This window comes from Lithobates pipiens, unplaced genomic scaffold (assembly GCF_037356315.1).
Source record: "Lithobates pipiens isolate NorthernLeopardFrog02 unplaced genomic scaffold, aLitPip1_a1.2 Scaffold_18, whole genome shotgun sequence".
NCBI classification, from domain to species: domain Eukaryota; kingdom Metazoa; phylum Chordata; class Amphibia; order Anura; family Ranidae; genus Lithobates; species Lithobates pipiens.
Window position 1 is genome coordinate 446,715,245 of NW_027507758.1, and position 21,976 is coordinate 446,737,220.

At 41.8% G+C, this 21,976-nt stretch overlaps 1 protein-coding gene across 1 annotated transcript in view; it reads right to left on the reverse strand.

The window, feature by feature from the left end:
* NYAP2 (neuronal tyrosine-phosphorylated phosphoinositide-3-kinase adaptor 2) overlaps positions 1 to 21,410 on the reverse strand; it is a 295,588-nt gene extending 274,178 nt beyond the window's left edge. The window contains exon 1 of the mRNA XM_077488199.1: positions 20,431 to 21,410. The gene's annotated coding sequence lies outside the window, so the exon portion shown is untranslated. The remainder of the gene's footprint in view (positions 1 to 20,430) is intronic.
* Between the last annotated feature and the right edge of the window lie 566 nt (positions 21,411 to 21,976).

Genomic DNA, 21,976 nt, shown 5'->3' on the forward strand with positions numbered 1-21,976 from the left:
CATTATTTTCTTTGTTCTAAGTTACATAAAAAAAGAACAAATATGAAGATAAATTCTCGATTGCAAGATTATAAGTGTTTTTTTATGGAATATTCAGCATTGTTATTATTATTGGTTGAACTAGAGGGACTTGTGTCTTTTTTCAACCAGACTATGTAAGATTTGGGTCATGTTCTCATTAGCTGGCAAGGTAAAAAAAAAAGGAAACACGTGTGATCTAATTTATAGTACAATGATAGAATTTGGAACACTTAGTGGCATGTTTATAAAACAGTGAATGTGACTTTCACCACACATTCACTGCCAATGAATCAATTTGTGAAGGGAGGGGGGTGGTGTTGCGCTTCCTCTAGTATATTTTTTGGTATATTACCACGGTATTGCCAAAGTATAAGTTATATATCCAACAATTGGCGATAAAGTGCATTAAGTGCAAAATCAGTGAATGATCTTAAATTACTTAACAGGTGTGTTAGAAAAACATAATAGTTTTAGAACAACAAAAGACAAAATAAACACTATCTAAGCAATAAGAATAAAATTGTGGCTAAAAGGTGACTATATCACTGTGCAATATATAAAACATAGGTGAATGGTTCATAAAGTGACTGATATGCAAACGAATAAAATTGACTCAAAATGTATAAATAACGTATACACAGAATATTTCAATCATCTAACTACACAAATATACAGTGCGGTATTGGATTTTAGTCCTTGATCCAGTGTGCAAATATTGGTGCAAACGTGCAAAGTGTTTCGCTGGAACACTGTGTATAACTATCTTAGCATTAAAGTGACACTGTGCCTTTAAGTGCAGAAAATAGGTTAGATCTTCAGTGTCGTTGGCACCCGTGGAAAAAATGGGTGATTACCTTATTGCTGTAAGGTTTACAGCGTGTAGCAGAGTAATCTCTAGGAGGAGGGGGGGGGGGTCCCTTCAGCTTGGTATAATCCTGGACGTTCGTTCACTTTTAAGTGGAGCCAGGGGGATGGGGGGGGAGAAGGGTAGGAGTAATCCTTTTCTTCCTCTCTTTCACTGGGTGCCTCGGATCATAGCATTCTCAGTATGCATTTAAAAGAGATAAAATAGGCCCACCATGGTGTAGTATTTTAAATGAAAAAGGAATTTTTTATTTACATCTGTTTAAAACACTCACATTTCTGTAGAATGAAAAATAGCGTTGTATAAACGAGCGCCGAGCTCGTATCTCGATGCCTGAGCGTCTGTTCTGGTGTCTTAGTTAGCCTCGTGTCCTACGCGTTACGTCACGGCACGTGACTTCAACTGAATCAATTACTGTCATTTAAAGCACCTGCACCAGGAGTAAAAAATGCAAAAACAGCATCTTGTGTATGTAGGCTCGCCCCCCTTTCTTAAGCAGCCCAATCATTGGCTGGTGTTTGATAGCTGCTGGGTCCTGCCCACCTATGACATCACAGCTGAATTTTGACAGCTGGTCTCTCTCTGAATGAAGTTACATTACATGACAGTGTCACACACAGTTTCACTAAGCGTCAATATCAGCTCAGCTCATGAAATTCCCTCTCCTCTGTCAGTGCCAATCAGTGCCACCTGTCAGTGTCAATCAGTGTCATCTGTCAGTGCCAGTGTTTCCAATCAGTGCTAATCACTGTAACCTGTCAGTGCCAATCAGTATTTCCAATCAGTGCCACCTGTCAGTGCCAATCAATGCCAATCATTGCCACCTGCCAGTGCCAATCATTGCCACCTGTCAGTTCCAATCAGTGCCACCTGTCAGTGCCAAACAGTGTTTCCAATCAGTGCCATCTGTCAGTGCCAATTAGTGCAACATACCAGTGCCACCTGTCAGTGTGAATCAGTATTTCCAACTAGTGCCACCTGTCAATGCCAATCAGTGCCACCTGCCAGTGCCAATCAGTGTCACCTGTCAGTGGCAATCAGTGTTTACAATCAGTGCCACCTGTCAGTGCCAATCAGTGCCACCTGTCAGTGCCCGTGTTCCCAATCAATGCCAACTGTCAGTGCCAATCAGTGCCTCCAATCAGTGCCATCTGTCTGTGTCAATCAGTGCCACCTGTCAGTTCCAGTCAGTGCTAATTAGTGTTTCCAATCAGTGCCATCAGTCAGTGCCAATTATGCTTCCAATCAGTTCCAATCAGTGCCACCTAATATTAGTGCCAACCAGTGCCACATATTGGTGCCAATCAGTGTTTTCAATCAGTGCCACCTGCCAGTGCCAATCAGTGCCAGTGCCACCTATCAGTGGTGATCAGTGCTGCCTATTAGTGCCCATCAGTGCAGCTTATCAGTGCCATTAGTGCTGCCAATCAGTACCACCTATCAGTGCCAGTCAGGGCCCATTGGTGCTGCCTATCTTTGCCAGTCAGTGCTTTCTATTAGTGCCAATCAGTGCCACCTATCAGTGCCAGTCATTGCTGCCTGTCAGTGCTGCCAATTAGTGCCAGACATGAACTCAGCAGTCAGGCACATTGTCCGTGGGGGGGGGGGGGGCTGGTGGGGCACAACTGAAATCTGTTGATGTTTAACCACTTAATAACCGCCCTATAGCCGAATGACGGCTTTAGGGCGGTTTCTTAACTGTGGGAGGCCGTCATATGACGTCCTCCCAGAATTCCGCTCTCGCGCGCCCCCTGGGGCGTGCACTCGAGAGCATCCGTGACCGCCGGGTCCGCATCACGGATCACGGTAAACGGCCGCTCGTCGCGGCCGTTTACCACGTGATCGCTCCGTCAAATGACGGAGTGATCACTTGTAAACAAACCTCCCTCCCCTCTCTGTACCGATCGGAACAGCGGAGGGGGAAGAGATCGGTGTCAGCAGCGATGTGGGCTGCATCTGCAGTGCCCACATCGCTGCTCACCGAAAATTAACCCCTCAATTCCCTGCAAATACTCTGCAATACCCTGCCATTACTCTGCATTACTCTGCAATACCCTGCATTACCCTGCATTACCCTGCATTACCCTGCATTACTCTGCATTACTCTGCATTACCCTGCATTACTCTGCATTACCCTGCCATTACTCTGCAATACCCTGCAACACTCTGCAATGCTCTGCAACACTCTGCAATACCCTGCAACACTCTGCAATGCTCTGCAACACTCTGCAATGCTCTGCAACACTCTGCAATGCTCTGCAACACCCACCAATACCCTGCAACACTCTGCAATGCTCTGCAACACCCGCCAATACCGTGCAACACTGCAATGCTCTGCAACACCCTCCAATATCCTGCAACGCTCTGCAACACCCGCCAATACCCTGCAACACTCTGCAATGCTCTGCAACACTCTGCAATGCTCTGCAATACCCTGCAACACTCTGCAATGCTCTGCAACACCCGCCAATACCGTGCAACACTCTGCAATGCTCTGCAACACCCTCCAATATCCTGCAATGCTCTGCAACGCAATACTCTGCAACGCCATACTCTGAGATACCCAGCCATACTCTGATATACCCAGCTATACCCAGCCACAGTCGGTGATACCCTGCAATACCCAGCCATAGACACCCCCCCCCCCCCCTCCCGCCGCCCTCCGGTGCTTCTACCGACTCGCCAATACTATCAAATCCAGAATCTTTTTTTTTTTTTTTTTTTCAGGCTTCCCAGCTTAGAGGTGAGATGCGGGGTCTTATTGACCCCATATCTCACTGTAAAGAGGACCTGTCATGCCATATTCCTATTACAAGGGATGTTTACATTCCTTGTAATAGGAATAAAAGTGATCAAAAAATGTATTTTTGGGGAAAAAAATGTCAAACTAAAATAAATAAAGTAAAATGAACAATAAAAATTTTTTTTTTTTTTTTTTAAGCGCCCCTGTCCCCATGTGCTCGCATGCAGAAGCGAACGCATACGTAAGTCCCGCCCACATATGAAAACGGTGTTCAAACCACACATGTGAGGTATCGCTGCGTACGTTGGAGCGAGAGCAATAATTCTAGCCCTAGACCTCCTCTGTAACTCAAAACATATAACCAGTAAAAAAAAAAAATTAAATCGTCGCCTATGGGGATTTTTAAGTAGCGACGTTTGGCGCCATTCCACGAGCCTGTGCAATTTTGAAGAGTGACATGTTAGGTATCGATTTACTCGGTGTAACTTCATCTTTCACATTATGCAAAAATTGGGCTAACTTTACTGTGTTTTTTTTTTTTTAAGCACAAAACAGTTTTTTTTCCAAAAAAAAAGCATTCGAAAAATTGCTGCGCAAATACCGTGCGAGATAAAAAGTTACAACAACCACCATTGTATTCTCCAGGGTGTTTGCTAAAAAAACATATATAATGTTTTGGGATTCGATGTAATTTTCTAGCAAATAAATGATGATTTTTACATGTAGGAGAGAAATGTCAGAATTGTCCTGGGTGCTCCAGAACGCCTGATGGCGCTCCCTGCATGTTGGGCCTCTGTATGTGGCCGCACTGTGTAAAAGTCTCACACATGTGGTATCGCCGTACACGGGAGTAATAGCAGAATGTGTTTTGGGGTGTAATTTGTGGTATGCATATGCTGTGTGAGAAATAAACTGATAATATGACAATTTTGTGAAAAAAAAAAAAAAGTAAAAAAAATCTTGATTTTGCAAAGAATTATGGGAAAAAATGACAACTTCAAAAAACTCATCATGCCTCTTACTAAATACCTTGGAATGTCTTCTTTCCAAAAAGGGGTCATTTGGGGGGTATTTGTACTTTTCTGGCATGTTAGGGTCTCAAGAATTGAAATAGGCCGTCAGTACTTCAGGTGTGATCAATTTTCAGATATTGGCACCATAGCTTGTGGACTCTATAACTTTCACAAAGACCAAATAATATCCACCAATTTGTACTTATTTTTACCAAAGATATGTAGTAGTATAAATTTTGGCCAAAATTTATGAAGAAAAAATTACTAATCTGCTAAATTTTATAACAGAAATGAAGAAAAATTCATTTTTTTACAGAATTTTCTGTATTTTTTCTTTTATAGCACAAAAAATAAAAAACCCAGCGGTGATTAAATACCACCAAAAGAAAGCTCCATTTGTATGAAAAAAAGGACAAAAATTTCATATAGGTCCAGTGTTGCATGACTGAGTAATTGTCATTCAAAATGTGAGAGCACCGAAAGCTGAAAATTGGTCTGGTTATTAAGGGTGTTTAAGTGCCCAGTGGTCAAGTGGTTAATAATTCCACATGCCGATCTCTAGTATAACAGGTAATGACCACACTACTATTTACAATAAACTACTGGAGGTAAAATAAAAAGGGTGCCAGTAAAAGGTCTGCCGCTAAGCACTGTTATGTGTTCCTAAACCACAAAAAAAAGTGCAACGCTAACTTACTGTTACTTACTGTTAATAACTTAACAATAATGGTGGAATCCTCTAATGTATGGAAATCTCAATAAGCTTCAATATTACAATATCAGTCTCTAATAAGCAACTTCATATATAATGCACATCAGACTGAAAACTGAAATAAAAACTTAGCAGGAATGGTGGAAACCCCTCCTATAGATGTTGGCTATAAAAATATGTCTTTATCAGTTTAGGCCAATATGAATTCTGCTACATATTTTTGGTTTAAAAAATCGCAACAAGTGTATATTTATTGGTTTGCGTAAAAGTTATAGCGTCTACAAAATAGGGGATCGATTTATGGCATTTTTAATCAGATTTTCTGATAAATTTAATTTTAGTTATTATATAAAATAATATATGTGGGAGTCTTTTGGTGGGTGTGATTTTTTTTTGGGGCGGGGGCAGCATTACATTCTTGGGCCCAGGCAGCACAATGTCTTGGGCCGGCTCTGGTTGGGAAGTGGGTAGCATACTATATATACTGTACAGAGAAGTATTGTACACAGATGTCCAGCCAGAATGAGTACAATATTGATAGTATCAAAATTATCACAGAGATCCCTGTCTGCCTCCCTCTGACACGTGAGAGGGTGTATGAGGCTACCTGTCACTCTCAGTTCCTCCGTTTTTACCTTCATAGTTTCTAATGGCAAGGTTGTTTTGACCTTCATAACATTATCTCACTCTTTGAAAGTGCTACTAATATCCCAATGATCTAATATTCTAACTAAATACCAAAAACATCCTATGGTCTGCATCTACCTAATTTTCCAACTACCATAGCTTACTATGGTGAGAACTATACTGTATCAATGCCAACCACCACCATTGTTGATAGCCATGTCAAGCTATGGAGGAGAGAAAATTGAATGCATGGTGACACCATAAGCCGGACTTGGGTGAGCAAATTTTTTTTATTTTATAAAAAAAAATTGTCTAAGTTTAAGTTGCGTGAAAGTTGTAAATATCCTTAAAGTGTTACTAAACCCACAACAGTAAAATCAGCCTGTATATGCAGTAAAGCATGCTTGTTATGCTCAATGTGGAACCTAAGGGGTTAATCCTTTGCATTGTGTATAAAGGCTGTTTGATCCTGTCTCTCTGATCCTCCTCTTCTTCCACTGTCTCCAAAAAATAATCTGATATTTACTGAGTCAGGGGATGGGCTGCACATGCTCAGTTACGTGTATTGCTAGAGAGTTGTTTTTTTTCTTGGGAGAGTGCATGTGATCAGCACAGGGCCAATCAGCACTGTCCAGACATGTCCAGACAGAGGGAAGAATGAAAACTCTTCCTACAAGCTTTACTAGGAACTGATACAAGTCACAAGACTGTTATATCCTGCATGAGAAAAGGTATTTATCAATTTAATTTACTAAAATAAGTGAATTTCCATGTTCTGTATACTGTGGGAGACCAGATATGGTGAATGCAGGTGGTTTAGTAACACTTTATATTTTCTTTAACTGTTATTTTTAGTTTTAGGTTTCAGCAATTTATTAACTATAAATATAAAAAAATTTGGATTTTGCTCTTTGCAAACGAATTAAGGCTAAATATACACAAGCATAGCTGGTCAGCTATTTTAAGGGCTAGGGACATGACCATGGGAGCGCAACACATGACCAGGGTTTTCAGCTTTAACACCTCCTGATGCTGCATCTATTTCTACATATCACAGAGCAAAGTGAAGGTGACACATCACTTAGTACTTGTCTACATTGAGTCATTTAGCTTAATACATCCTATCTGCACCATGCTTTAGGAAGTTCTCACTGTAAAGTAGCCCATTCATGAGTCTTTTTCCTTTTTTTTTCAACAACAGCGCTAAATAAAAAAAATAAAAAAGACTAATTTCCTATCATCCACATGTTTGAAGTGGATGAGGGAATCCTCCTCACTGCGTGTACTGACAGCAGTGAGAATTCCCCCATAATCAGAATACACTGACCACTGCTGCCCGATCAGTGCCTGAGGCACTGATCGGGCAGGGAAACCCCAGGAAGGTGGTTGTACAGAAGCTGATCAGTACATAGTTACTAAGGTTGAATAAAGACACCCGTCCATCCAGAGTGAGTATGCATGTCTATAATTATCCCTATACATTGCATCTCATTAGGATGCTCATCTATTATATTATTATTTATTTAAGGTACCCATATAGCACCATCAATTTACACACTCACATTGGTCCCTACCCACAATCCAAGGTCATCAACCCACATTCATACACTAGGGTCAATTTTGGACATAAGCCAATGAATCTACCAGCATGTCTTTGGAGAGTGGGAGGAAACTGGAGTACCCAGAGGAAACCCATGCAGGCACAGGGAGAACATGCAAACTCCATGCAGGTAGTGTCATGGTTGGGATTCGAACCAGTGACCCTTTGTACTGCTAGGTGAGAGTGCTAACCACTACACCACTGTGCCACCCCGGTTGTTTGACTTCTGTACAACCAAAGCCCATGCATGGACCAAAATATGGCTGGTCCCTGCTAAACCGGATGAATTTCGATCCATGTATGGCCGGCCTAAAGAATGTGAGCACTACATTTTTTTTAAAGATGAGAACCACATTTTAGCACCTGTTTGTGCAGGACCTTAGGATGGCTATAATTTATTTCAATATGTCCATGTGGACACTCCCTCAATCAACATTGACTATTTTAATCCTTATGCTATTAGCATTAGTAAATAGATATGAAAGTATATCATAGTCACTTGTTTTAAACAGTTTTGTTTTATATTTCTTCAGCTACTTTCTGGTTTCCAGGCCTGGGTAAATCGTGTCATACATCCCAGGAGTCTGGAGGAGGTGAGGAAGGGGTTTTCTCAGCTAAGCACACCCTCCTGCCTGCATGCCTGAGCTAAGGACATATGGATTCAAGGAAGCAAATGCTACATAAATCATCTTCCCTTACTCAGGATGGCTACAGCCAGAAATGCTAGAGGACCCAATAACAAAAAAAAAGGTAAAAAATGGCAGAGGTTTAATTTCACTTTAGCATATTATTAAACTTAACCTAGACACCTGCACAGGCATTCATTTAATAATTTAAGGTTGCTAGATATGATATGAGATTCCTAATGCAAACTGATCACATGAATACAATATGATGTTGCAGAAGATCAAAGGTACACTGCTATTGAGATCTCACTAAAATGATATTCATTTAATTAATGCCATGATTAAAATTGAATTTTCAAACTCTGTGCCATATTGCAAATCATATCTTGCCTTACGTTGTTTGACAGCAAATACATTCTGTAATTATATTAAAAAATCTGTTCATCTGCACTTAAAATTAGGACCTTGAATAAACACTAAGGAAGAGAAGAGGTTGAGACATTATAACCAATCAGATACTTCATTTGACTTTGAGTCTAGATGGCTGCTATAGTAACACAGATGATTTTCCATTGCTCACTGGATTGAAATTATATTTTATATTGCCTCTTAAAGTATGATAAAGATGGTCGTTCTTTTAAAAAATATTCCTATCCCTACTATACCATAAAACGTTTTTTTAAAACAGTTAATTTTATAATATAATATATAAAAGCTCCAATGTCCTAATTAAGTATGAGAAGTTATGGCTGACTTCTGGACCTATTTTTTACCATAAACACTACATGATGAAGGTAAGTGAGAAAGGTTTACTCTAAAGCCTTGTATGGTCAGGGTTGCTGGGAAAATTGGGAGAATAAAGTTCAACCAGAAGAGAGATACATGAAGTAAAAGAAATGTGCTGGGTGCTTGATCTCTTAAAGCCAAAGGTGTTTTCACTCAGGTCTTTAAGTATATCTAAATTCAGATAATGGATATCCCACTATGACATTGATATGCCTATTTTTTTGTTTAAAGTGGTTGTAAAAGCAGAAGTTTTTTTTATCTTAATGCATTTTACTGTATGCATTAGGATAAAAAAATTGACACAAGTACCTCATCCATCCAGGAATCTCCCTCCTACATGACTGAGACACAGCAGCGGTGCCATTGGCTCTCAATGCTGTCAATGAAAGTCAGTTAGCCAATGAGGAGAGAGCAGGCATGTACTGGCCATTGGGACTACAGGGAGTTTCCCGGTGGGCTGATGGCTCAGTGGGCCGGTTTCAGTGACAAAGTAATGGCTGCACGGCTTGCCCTCAACTTCATGCAGTGATGTGAGAAAGATGAGAAAAATACAGAGGCGAATAAGTGAAATAATAAAAGGAGGTTAGTGAGGACTCCTTATGTTATGCTACTTATGTTTTTTAGCACAATTACATATAGTTTTATATACTGTTTTTGTGTTTGCAAAATTAAAGTAGGCTGGTCTGGATGCAGTCCAGGGCCAAATTTTTGTCCCAGTCCAGCCCTGGGAGAGAGAGGGGGTGGGTCCAGGTCGCTGATTTATGTCTAAATGGACATACTGAGCCACAGCTCGGCTCAGGTGCCCCCATGGTAGAGCTGCCCGATTCTGGATATAATTAGAATCCACATTTTTTTGCTTAGGATAAAGACAATTGTGATTCTCTCACAATTCTCAGCGTAACATCAACTTTCACATTATACAAAAAAAAAAAAAAAATTGAGCTAACTTTACTGTTTAGTTTTTAATTAATTGAAGTATATTTTTTCCTACAAAATAGAAAAATTGCTTTTGAAAGACCGCTGCGCAAATACAGTGTTGCATAAAATATTACAACAGTCTCTATTTTATTTTATAGGGTCTCTGCTAAAAGAAATATATATATATATATATATATATATATATAATGTTTGGGGGTTCTAAGTAATTTTTGAGCCAAAAATACAGATTATAACTTGTAAGCAACAAGTGTCAAAAAGTGTCTGGCTCAGGTAATTATGAGGGGAGCTGGAGGGGGCTGCTGCACACAGAAGTTTTTTTTATCCTAATGCATACAGTAAAATGCATGAAGATAAAAAACCTTCTGTCTTTACAACTCCTTTAACTGGGGTTCCCCAGAATAATAGGGGGAGGTAAGTGAGGGGGTAAAGAGGAAAGATAAGTCTACAATGGGGGCATGGGGGGATCAGCTCGTCAACGTGCGAAATGCAAGAGATAGAGAAGTGGGAATAAAAGGGGGGAGGGGGTTATAGGAAGGGCATAAGGTGAAAGACTAAAGGGGAAAGAGGTATATTGTGGAGGAGCTGGAAGTCATAACTAGCTCCATCTCGAGGCATACCATGAGGATACCATCCTACTGGGTCCCCCAACACAGCTCCAACAAGGAAACGCATCAAAGCCAAGGAAACAATGTTTCACAACCATTGATTGTATCTGTAGGAGTATTTAAAGTCGTTCCAGTAAAATCATTTCTCATTCAATTCAGAGTTCTTGTCCCGCTGTGAGATCTTTTTCTGTATATCATTCACCCTGGCAAACCGCTGTCTCACAGTTGGAGGTGAGCTACATCTCCATGCACTAGGAATACAGGCCTTAGCCTGCATTTAGTAGCTGTAGGAGCAGGGATTACTTGTAGATATTCTAATTGTTAAATAATAAAGCATTCTTCTAGAAAAGGCAAATGTTACTTTTATTTTTTACTTTTACTCAGCAGTCACATGACCACAGTTGCTCTTCTCATCCCTCCTCCCAAGAGCGGAGGGTGTGACTGCTTTAATAGAGAGCAGGCAGTGCTATGAGCATTCTGTCAATCAAGTCAAGCTGTGCTGGGGAGAAGACATGTCAGCCAGAAAGATCATAGAGCTCCAGGCACACCCTGGGTCAGCATGGGCCTCTGAAGCTTGAATTAAAAGCTACAAGATGCAAACTGACAATGCCAGCATGGATCTACTTCCAGCGGTGGATCCTGCACCTGCACACTCACAGCCATAGCCGGGAAATCATATCGTTTACATGTTACCATGGTATCGGCAACAATTTGTGTGTAGAGGTCTGAGTGCACAGGTGCTGCCATTCCTGTTCAAGCCCACGCAGTGCTCTCAGAATTGTCTGAAGACTTCTGGGACATATGACATTCATATCCCAGGTGTCTACGGGCAGGGACCTATGGGAGAGATATAGAAGTGGAAAGGGGGAAAGCTGTAATAAGGTATTTATTAAAAAGAAAAATATATATATTTAGTTAAACAATTTGCAATTACAGTAAAACCTTGGTTTGAGAGTAACTTGGTTTGATAGCGTTTTGCAAGACAAGCTCATTTTTTTTTTTTATAAATATTGACTTGATAAACAAGCAATGTCTTGATAAAAGAGAAGAGAGGCGCCTCTAAGTGTAGCAATATGATTACATTTAATGAAGGTACAGCATATAGCAACTCACATGGTTGATGATTAAAAGAGGCACATCTAAGTATGCAGGTATCCGGGGTAAAGCTGTCCACATAGACCATCCTCCGCACCACCATCGACGTCATCCGCTCCACCAGCGATTCAAGACTCACTTTCAGATCACTTTTCTGCAGGGTAGTCTTCCCGGACACGATTGCAGACTGACAACAGTGAAAGTCAGCGGTGCGGAGGGTGGTCTATGTGGACAGCTTTACCCCAGACGCCTGCATACTTAGATGTGCCTCTTTTAATCATCAACCATGTTAAATGCTGTACCTTCATTAAATGTAACCATATTGCTACACTTAGAGGCGCCTCTCTTCTCTTTTATACTCTGTAACTCCTGATGGATTTTGCTTCGAATCCCCTTGTGGAGGCTTCCATTTGTGGATGGACATTTTATGGTTACACAACCTGTCACATTACTATAATCTTTTTATATGGACTATAAACTGAAGGACTTATGAATAAATGGTTGTGGAGCAAATCATCTGAGTTTCCATTATTTCTTATGGGGAAATTTGCTTTGATATACAAGTGCTTTGGATTACAAGCATGTTTCCGGAACGAATTATGCTCGCAATCCAAGGTATTACTGTAGTTTAAAAAAGAAAAAAAAGTAAAGAATAAATAAATAAATAAAACAGTGTGATGCTCTGAAACAGTACATTGCACTGCCCCTCCCTGCTGATGCACATCGGGAACCAGCCCGCACACAAAAACACTGGGCCTGTATGAGCGAACACTCTTGCCTGCACTGGCTTTGCTAAGTTTAGCTTTTCTAATTACATGGGAAATCATCTGGGAAGAATAAATAACTTTTTTTCTTTCCAGATCACTTTTCCAGCATTTAGATGCTCCACCTTTAAAGCAAGTTTAGATGCATTAGGGCACATTTACATGCAGTTACATCCGGTCAGCTACATTCAACTCCACAAAACCAATACTAAATTGACAGTGAAAGCTATTTTTTCTTGATATGGTAAGCTTATAATAAACATTGAGCTTGTAAATGCTTCAGAACATTTAGAGTACAAAAGTACATTAACCACTTCAATAGCAGGCATTTTCACCCCCTTCCTGCCCAGGCCAATTTTCATTTTTCAGCGCTGTCGAATGACAATTGCGCAGTCATGCAACATTGTACCCAAGTAAGTTTTTATCATTTTTTGCCCCACAAATAGAGCTTTCTTTTGGTGGCATTTCATCACCTCTGTGGTTTTTATTTCTTGCGCTATAAACAAAACAAGAGTGACAAGTTTAAAAAAAAACACAATATTTTTTACTTTTTGCTATAATAAATATCCCAATTTAAAAAAAACAAAAAAAAATGTCTTCCTCAGTTTAGGCCGAAATGTATTCTTCTACATATTTCTAGTAAAAAAAATCGCAATAAGCGTATATTGATTAGTTTGTGCAAAAGTTATAGCATCTACAAAATAGAGAATAGATTTATGGCATTTTTATTATTACTTTTTTTTTTTACTAGTAATGGCGGTGACTGTGACATTGCAGTGGACATATTAGACACTTTTGACACTATTTTGGGACCATTCACATTTATGCAGTATAAAAATGCACTGATTACTGTATACATGTCACTGGCAGGGAAGGGGTTAACACTGGGGGCAATCAATGGGTTAAATGTGTTACCTAGGGAGTGATTCTAACTGTAGGGGGAGGGGACTCACAAGGGGGGGAGACAGATCTGTGTTCCTCTATACTGGGAACACACAATCGGTTTCCTCTTCCCTGACAGGACCTGGATCTGTGTGTTTACACACACAGGTCCACGACCCTGCTCTATTACTGGCAATTGCGGGTGCCCAGCGGACATGGCCCCTGCTGGGCACGCACACCCCCTAGATGGCCAGGAAGCCAAGGACATCATATGATTCCCACCCAGGATGGGAGCTTCCTCCTGCTTACGTCATTTGATTATGGGCGGGGAAGCAAGTGGTTAAAGACATTAGGATGCATTCAGATCCATTTGTAGGCAGGCGCTGTTTATTTTCTCCACGGCAGCTGGCACTCAGCCACAGTGGAGAGGAGGTCATGAGGCGTATAGTTCATCTATGGTTTCCTGGTTCACTGGAGAAGCAATCCGATTGGATGTTGGTGCCCTATGTGACACTGGCAGCCATCTTGGGTCAGGCAGAGTCTATTTAAGGATAGAAAAAGAAAAGAGGGCGCGCAAGCCTAAAACAATATGAATAAAATCATAATGATGATGCTCTGAAGAAGAAGGCCACTCCTTCGAAATGCATCAGGCTGAGGGGTCTCATCCAACCCCCCCCACTCCCAGGTTTGGTGATTTGAGCAACCAATGAGAGATAGCTTGACGAGCATGTTTTTAACTGATGTTTGTGAGTAGACATATTTATGATTTTATTCATATTCTTTTAATAAATCTTTTGGATAATGCACTAGGCCAGTGCTCCCTCTTTTCTTTTTCTATTCTCACAGCACTGTCAGGACGGCCACAGTCCTACAGGGCAGCAAGGCACCTATGAGATTATCCATGATTTGACTAGGCACCTATGACACTACTTGTGTTTTCTGTTAGAGTCTATTTAACCACTACAATACAGGGCACTTTCACCCACTTCCTTCCCAGCCCAATTTTCAGTTTTCATCGCTCTTGCACTTTCAATGACAATTGCGCGGTCAGGCTACACTGTACCCAAATGAAATTTTTATCATTTTGTTCGCACAAATAGAGCTTTATTTTGGTGGTATTTATTCACGACTCCGTTTTTTATTTTTTTGCGATATAAGCGCAAAAAAAGCGGAAATTTGGAAAAAAAAACTATATTTTCTTTTTTCTATTTTAAAAGAAATCCAATAAAATCAAATATTGTCAGAAATTTAAGCCAAAATGTATTCTGCTAGATGTTTTTGGTAAAAAAAATTCCATTAAGTGTATAATAATTGGTTTGTGTGATCACGGACATATGTACGCAAATGATCATGTACAGATGTGTGCAGGTGATCACGTACATATGTGTGCAGATAATCATTGGAACATGTGATTTTAGTGGGACATATGTGGGGGACATGTGTTTTTTTATTTGGGGACATGTCTTTTTATTATTTGGAGACATGTGTGTTTTGGGGACATGTGTGGTGACATGTGTATTGTGGTGACATGTGTGTTTACACTGTGTGGTGATGTGTGTATTACACTAGACTGGTGATCAGTTAGTAAAAAGCTGTAAAAACAGCTCATACTCACTGATCACCAGCCGGCTACAGCAATCTGCTCTCCTCTCCTCAGCGAAGACTTCTGTGTGAGGAGAGGAGGAGCTGATTGCCTTGCAACCTGCTGTTTGTTTACATCACATGATGGCCGTGATTGGACACGGCCGTCATGTGATCAGGAGGGCCAATCACAGAGCCCTCCTGCCGATCCGAGATTCGCCATGTCCGGGTGACACGAGCACATCGGGATCGCGCCGCTGCGTGGGCACGCGTGCGCGCGATCCCCCTCCTTCTGAAGGACGTTCCTGAAAGTCCTATCAGAAGTAGAGAGCTCCCACCCGGCCGTATATGTACATTGACCGGGTGGGAAGTGGTTAAGGCCCTGGCTCCTGCATTTGGCATGCTTTTACACGAGGGGACGATGTAGAGAAAAGTACCCTGTCTGGTGGGTAAGAGAGGTAAGGAGAGATTCCTGAAGAGGAGGGAAAGCGTAGGATCGCAGCACTTCTGGACACCTTCCCGATTGGGCACAAAATGGCCAGGCCGCATTCTGTCCTCTCTCAACAGACCTGGAATTTGTTCCTTTCACACTGTTGGGAAACATTCGTGTACCTGCCTGGGCAGCCTGCTCACCTGGGATTGTTGTGAACTGTTACTACATTACTTCAATACAGGTTTTGCATTGCACCTGTCTGTGTGAATTATTGCTGCCACACATGCTGCGCACTTCACCTACAGTCAGTGGTCACTTTGCAGACCTGAACAGCCTGTTTAGAACCACTTTTAGCCACATTCAAATGTGTTTACATGAGTTCAGGTGCATTTCGAATTCTGGTCGCACAGGATTCTATGTTTTCTAAACGCAGCTAAACTAACCACACTTAAACTCAGGTAAATGTTCAGTGTGAATGGTACCCTTTAAAAAATCATTAGCTGCATTTTTATGCTTTTAGAAAAGTCCTCTAAATGCATATAAATGTAGATTGTTCAGTGGCTATCTGAATGAAGTCTTATATTGTGATAGTTACAATATTTGACATATTGTAAAATCTCTATGCGAGTTAAAAAAAAAAAAAAAAAGAGAAGAAAAGCTAACAGAAGCAAATGAGATGAGAGTTGAGACGCAAAGGGCTGGTGGATTTACTTTTTTTCTAAACCCTGTGGCGTGCAAAACACACTCAAAAACTTCACCCACTTCAAATGTGCACACACATAAAGAGTGACACAAAAAAGTACAGACGGGTACACAAGCCCCCGTTCTTTGGAAGGTGTGCAGAAACAGACCCACCTAAATACTAGGTGAGGCTCCCCAGAAGGGAGACCCCAACCCTAAGAGAGAGGGTGAACTAAGCCAGAAGGCCGTGTCCACGCCCTCTCCAGACTTTCAGGACAGGCCCTGGGACCTGTGACCCTACTCATCACAGCAAACAGTGAAAGTGACAAACTAAGATGTGACAAACACACAAGAAAATAAATAAATAAAGTGGGGAAGGGATAGTGGAGAGGAGAGTGAAAAAGGTGGCCATTGTGTAAAAGAAGCAAGTGAATGTGAAATGTGAGAAGAACTTTACATGATCACTCTAGATGCCAGTTAAGCAACCAAAGGCATGGTGGAGTCATGTCCGAAAGAAATCAGCAACGGTGGTTGGGAGAAAGTGGTGGGGCTAGAAGGATGGGTGGAGAACTGATGTTCTATATGTAAATAAGGGAAAGTGCAGTGACCATGACTAGGGGACGGTGTAGACAAGTATAATATCCACTTAAAAAAAACTACAATTACCACAGAGCTGATTATACAGTGCTAGAAAAAATGAAGGAGAGGGCCAGAACAGGGTGGAATGTGAGGAAGATGCATGTAGACTAATGACGTTGCCTGAAATATACAAAGAATGTCAACATGTGCAAGTTTATGAGGGTACCTGAATTCAGAATGGAATATTAGACTGAAAAAATGTATGTATGTTAAGCCTATGGATACATTTTAACTAAAAGTTATAAAAATGTGGATGCCAGTAATCATCTGATAATAGCAATGAAACAAAACTGACAGTGACAAGAATAAAAGAACACCAACAATAATACAATGTAGTAAAAGTAATAGTATTTCCAGAATAAAAGAAGAAAACAAAAACAGTCTTAATAGTGGACTTCCGTTGTCTCATTGGGGTTTATTTACTAAAGCGTGCAAAATTAGGCATCATTTTTGCATACAAACCAATCAGCTTCTAACCCCAGCTTGTTCAATTAAGCTTTGGCAATAAAACCTGGAAGCTCATTGGTTTCTATGCAGAAGTGAGCCTGATTTTGCACTCTCAAGCTTTAGTAAATAAATGCCATTCCGTCCATCAGGAGTTAAAGTGTTTATCCAAAAGAACCATATTTCACGTTGACACAGTTTTAGAAATCTCTTATAATTCATTGAATTTAGCACTTGTTCAATAATAGTTGCTGCCAGCAGTTTGTAGCGTTGAGCGGCAAACTGTTGCAACACACTGGGGCTGATTTACTAAAGGCAGATAAACTGTCTGCAAGTGCAGTTGCTCCAGAGCTTAGTACATGAGGCGAAGCTTCACTTTGCATAGAATACCCAATCACATGCAAGGAAAATAAAAAACAGCACTTTTGCATGCACATGATTTGATGATGAAAGTCAGCAGAGCTTCACCTCATTACTAAATTCTGGAGAAACTACACTTTGCAAAGTGCACAATCTATTTGCTTTTAGTAAATGCACCCCATAAAGACACTAGTTTTACTTATTTTTATAAATGTGGTAAAGCTTCACAAGAATACCCAATCAGGTGCAAATAAAAAAATAAATAAAAATGCTTTCACGATTGGATTAGGAAAATCAGCAGAGCTTTACCACATTTACTAAGCTCTGGGGAAAATGAATGCAACTGTTCTTGCAAAGTGCACAGTCTATTTGCCTTTAGTAAATCAACCCCACTATGTTCCCTGTCCTTTTTTTTCTTCTCCAAATTGCAATTACTGATCTGGGATTCAATATCTCACTTTTATCAACTGGATAAAAAAGAGTTCCTAAGTATTACACTTGGAATGAGGACTTTACACATCTTGCAGGTGGACAAGTGCAGCACAATTCATAACAAGTGAACACACCTTTGCACCCTATGCATAGGATGCTGAAGCTCACATTTTACAAATGGGCTGACCCCTGATGTCTCCCCTCCACTACTAACAGATTTGTTTATATTTCTGACCACTGGCAGCCAAGAATCTCACAGCCATGATCTCAGAAGTACTCAGAGTAGAGCACTTCCAGGTTTACAAAAGTTACAGGATCGAAGATTAGATGTCCACTGATCCTCCACTGCTTGCCACCCTGAAGATCTCAGCCTTCTTTCCTTTCCTTGGGCTCAGAGTAGTATGTAAAAATAGTTACCCAGCGTAAAGCCCATGTAATGCTGTGGGTTAGTGCCAAAGAGGTTGAATGAGTTCTTCCCAACACTATCAGGAATTAAAAAAATTAACTGCATTGCTGTAGGTTTCCACACTTTCCACAAAACCGTATCTAAATTTTAGGCTCAATTTGCTAAACATTTACTTACACACTGGACTTATCAAAAGTAATACATTAATCATATTAAATACAAAATATTGCACCAACAATGCAATTGTGCAGGAATAATGTGATACATTCCATGCGTGTCATAGACAAAGTAATCTACATGTACTATATACAACTTGAGGAAATCCTGTGCTGGCCAGATGCTAGCTGTGCCCATTTCTACATTATGTCTGTGCTTACTCAAAACCGTATATAGCATTTCTCTCTTCTGTTGTCCCAATAATTTTTCCAAGAAACCCTAACTTATAAATAAACCGATCATTTCTGAACTAAAATGAACACATATGTTTCCATTATATATTATTCATAATGTCCCAAAGCGAAACAACTTACCAGCTGGCATGATCTATTGTGGGGGGTAGAAACATATCTTTATAGAAAAGCTCAATGAGTAATAGTATAAGTCTTAGAAAAGTAGCATTATTAACATAGGTTTATATGAAATATGAAGAGCAAGTGACACATATGAATGCAAGGGAAGGGTGAAACTAACCATAAACTTCACGTTGGTAATGTCTGCTTATGATTTAAATGAAAACAATGCTTTATTAACAGAAGGATTTCCTTGTATTGCATTATACCTAGATAGATAGACAGATAGATAGATAGATAGATAGACAGATAGATAGATAGATAGATAGATAGATAGATAGATAGATAGATAGATAGATAGATAGATAGATAAAGAGAGAGAGAGAGAGGGGGGGAGGGGGGAGATAAAGAGAGAGAATGAGAGAGAGAGAAAGAGAGAGAGATGGGGAGAGAGAGGGGGGAGAGCAAGAGAGAACGATAGATAGATAGATAGATAGGTAGATAGATAGATAGATAGATAGATAGATAGATAGATAGATAGATAGATAGATAGATAGATAGATGGGATAAAGAGAGATAATGAGAGAGAGAGAGAAAGAGAGAGAGAGAGAGGGGAGAAAGAGAGGGGGAGAGACAGAGAGGGGAGAGAGAGAGAGAGAGAGAGAGGGGGAGAGGAGAGAGAGAAAGAGAGAGGGGAGAGGGGAGAGAGAGAGGGAGAGAGGGGGAGGGAGAGAAAGAGAGAGGGGAGGGAGAGAGAGGGGGAGAGAGAGGGGGAGAGGGAGAGAGAGGGAGAGAGAGAGGGGAGAGGGAGAGAGAGAGGGAGAGCGGGAGAGAGAGAGAGAGAAGAGGGGGGGGGAGAGGAGAAAGAGAAATAGAGAGGGGGGAGAGAGAGAGAGAGGGGAGAGAGGGAAAGAGGGAGAGTGATAGAGAGGGAGAGAGAGAGGGGGGAGAGGGAGAGTGATAGAGAGGGAGAGAGAGAGGGGGGAGAGGGAGAGTGATAGAGAGGGAGAGAGAGAGGGGGGAGAGGGAGAGTGATAGAGAGGGAGAGAGAGAGAGAGAGGGGGTCGAGAGAGGGGGGAGAGAGAGCAAGAGAGAATGATAGATAGATAGATAGATAGATAGATAGATAGATAGATAGATAGATAGATAGATAGATAGATAGATAAAGGGAGGGGGAGAGGGGGAGAGAGTTAGATAGGGAGAAAGAGAGAGGGAGAGAGAGAGAGATAGAGTGAGAGAGAAAGATGGATAGATAGATAGATAGATAGATAGATAGATAGATAGATAGATAGATAGATACAAAAAGGGAGGGGGGAGAGAGTTATATAGGGAGAAAGAGAGGGGGAGAGAGAGGAGAGAGAGAGAGAGAGAGAGAGAGAGTGAGAGAGAAAGATGGATAGATAGATAGATAGATAGATAGATAGATAGATAGATAGATAGATAGATAGATAGTTGTAGATAGATAGGGGGGGGGGGGCAGAGAGAGGGGGAGGGAGAGGGAGCGATAAGGTAAGAGAAAGAGAGAGAGAGACAGACAGACAGACAGACAGACAGATAGATAGATAGATAGATAGATAGATAGATAGATAGATAGATAGATAAAGCAGCGATTTATGGCACACTGGTTACTGTACTATAATAAAAGCATATAGAAATAATCTACCTACCAGAAAGCAATGTCCTGGTTGGCCAGTGTAATAATGAGCATAAGCCCTTCCTCAGGGTTGAAGTCAGTGCAATGAGAAAGGGTATATGAGCACCATAAAACAGACTTGGGTCTTTGTTTATGTAAAGTGCATGTCACCAAGAAGTAGTGCACAGTGTGAAGTCCTACATCCTTGGAGGTTGGTATCCTAGCAGTGTTCTCAGTCAAGGCTTTGGCCTATAAAGTTGGCTTCAGCAGTTTGCCAGATCCAGAGACCTATAAAAAGCAATATCAATAGATGATGGGTGTGTGCCAGGGCCACCCTGGACTGTGCTCCAGCATAGGGGAGAAGTGTGGAGGAGAAGCCTCCAGTGAAGATTGTAGTAGCAGCCTCCAATACAATGGCTGTGAGGTGTATAGAGCTCCTCATTGGAATGGGCTGGGGGAAGGCAGGGATAGGTAGAAGATGTGGTGGTCCATGAAGATGGCTTGTTCCTGGTGAGATGCCTCCTTGGTGTGGCTCATGGTGCTGGCCCCGGTCCCCTTGTTCTCTGTGTCTGTGCTCGGTGGATGGCTATTGTTGTAGTGTGGATTGGTTGGGGGAACAAAGAAGGAACCTACCTGTGAGACAAGCCGCGATCAGCACTCAGCATTCCAGCACCTCGGACAGCTCCTGCCGGTCAGGCCCATTGGCAGCATGGGGAGAAGGTACCGGCCACACCATCCATCCTCCCCCTCCTCCTCCTCCGCCTGGCTGAGTGTCTGAGATCGGGGACAGCGATCGGGCTGAGAACAAAGACTGCACTGCTCACTGACCCTTATCCCATGGTGCTGTCCGCGGTGCTGAACGTGGCTGTGTACAGGATAGAGCCGCTCTCCCGGACATGGCTCTGATCATTCTACGAGAACACCGGCTGACAGAGAGAGGCGGAGCACCATCACCGAGTCATAACAACCCCCCGCCACCTCATCCCACCGCATACATAGACTGGAGAGACACAGTACATAGAGGATCGCAGTACACAGAGCACACTGCCAGCTCACCCCCACCACCCCACCCCCTCCACCAAACACTCTGCACACTCTCCGCCCAACACTCTGCACCCAACACTCTGTACCCTACTCCACCCAACACTCTCCACCCAACACTCTCCACCCAACACTCTGCACACTCTCCACCCAACACTCTCCACCCAACACTCTGCACCCAACACTCTTCACCCAACACTCTGTACCCTACTCCACCCAACACTCTCCACCCAACACTCTGCACCCAACACTGCACCCTACTCCACCCAACACTCTGCACCCAACACTCTGTACCCTACTCCACCCAACACTCTCCACCCAACACTCTCCACCCAACACTCTGCACCCAACACTCTGCACCCTACTCCACCCAACACTCTGCACCCAACACTCTGTACCCTACTCCACCCAACACTCTCCACCCAACACTCTGCACACTCTCCACCCAACACTCTCCACCCAACACTCTGCACCCAACACTCTTCACCCAACACTCTGTACCCTACTCCACCCAACACTCTCCACCCAACACTCTGCAC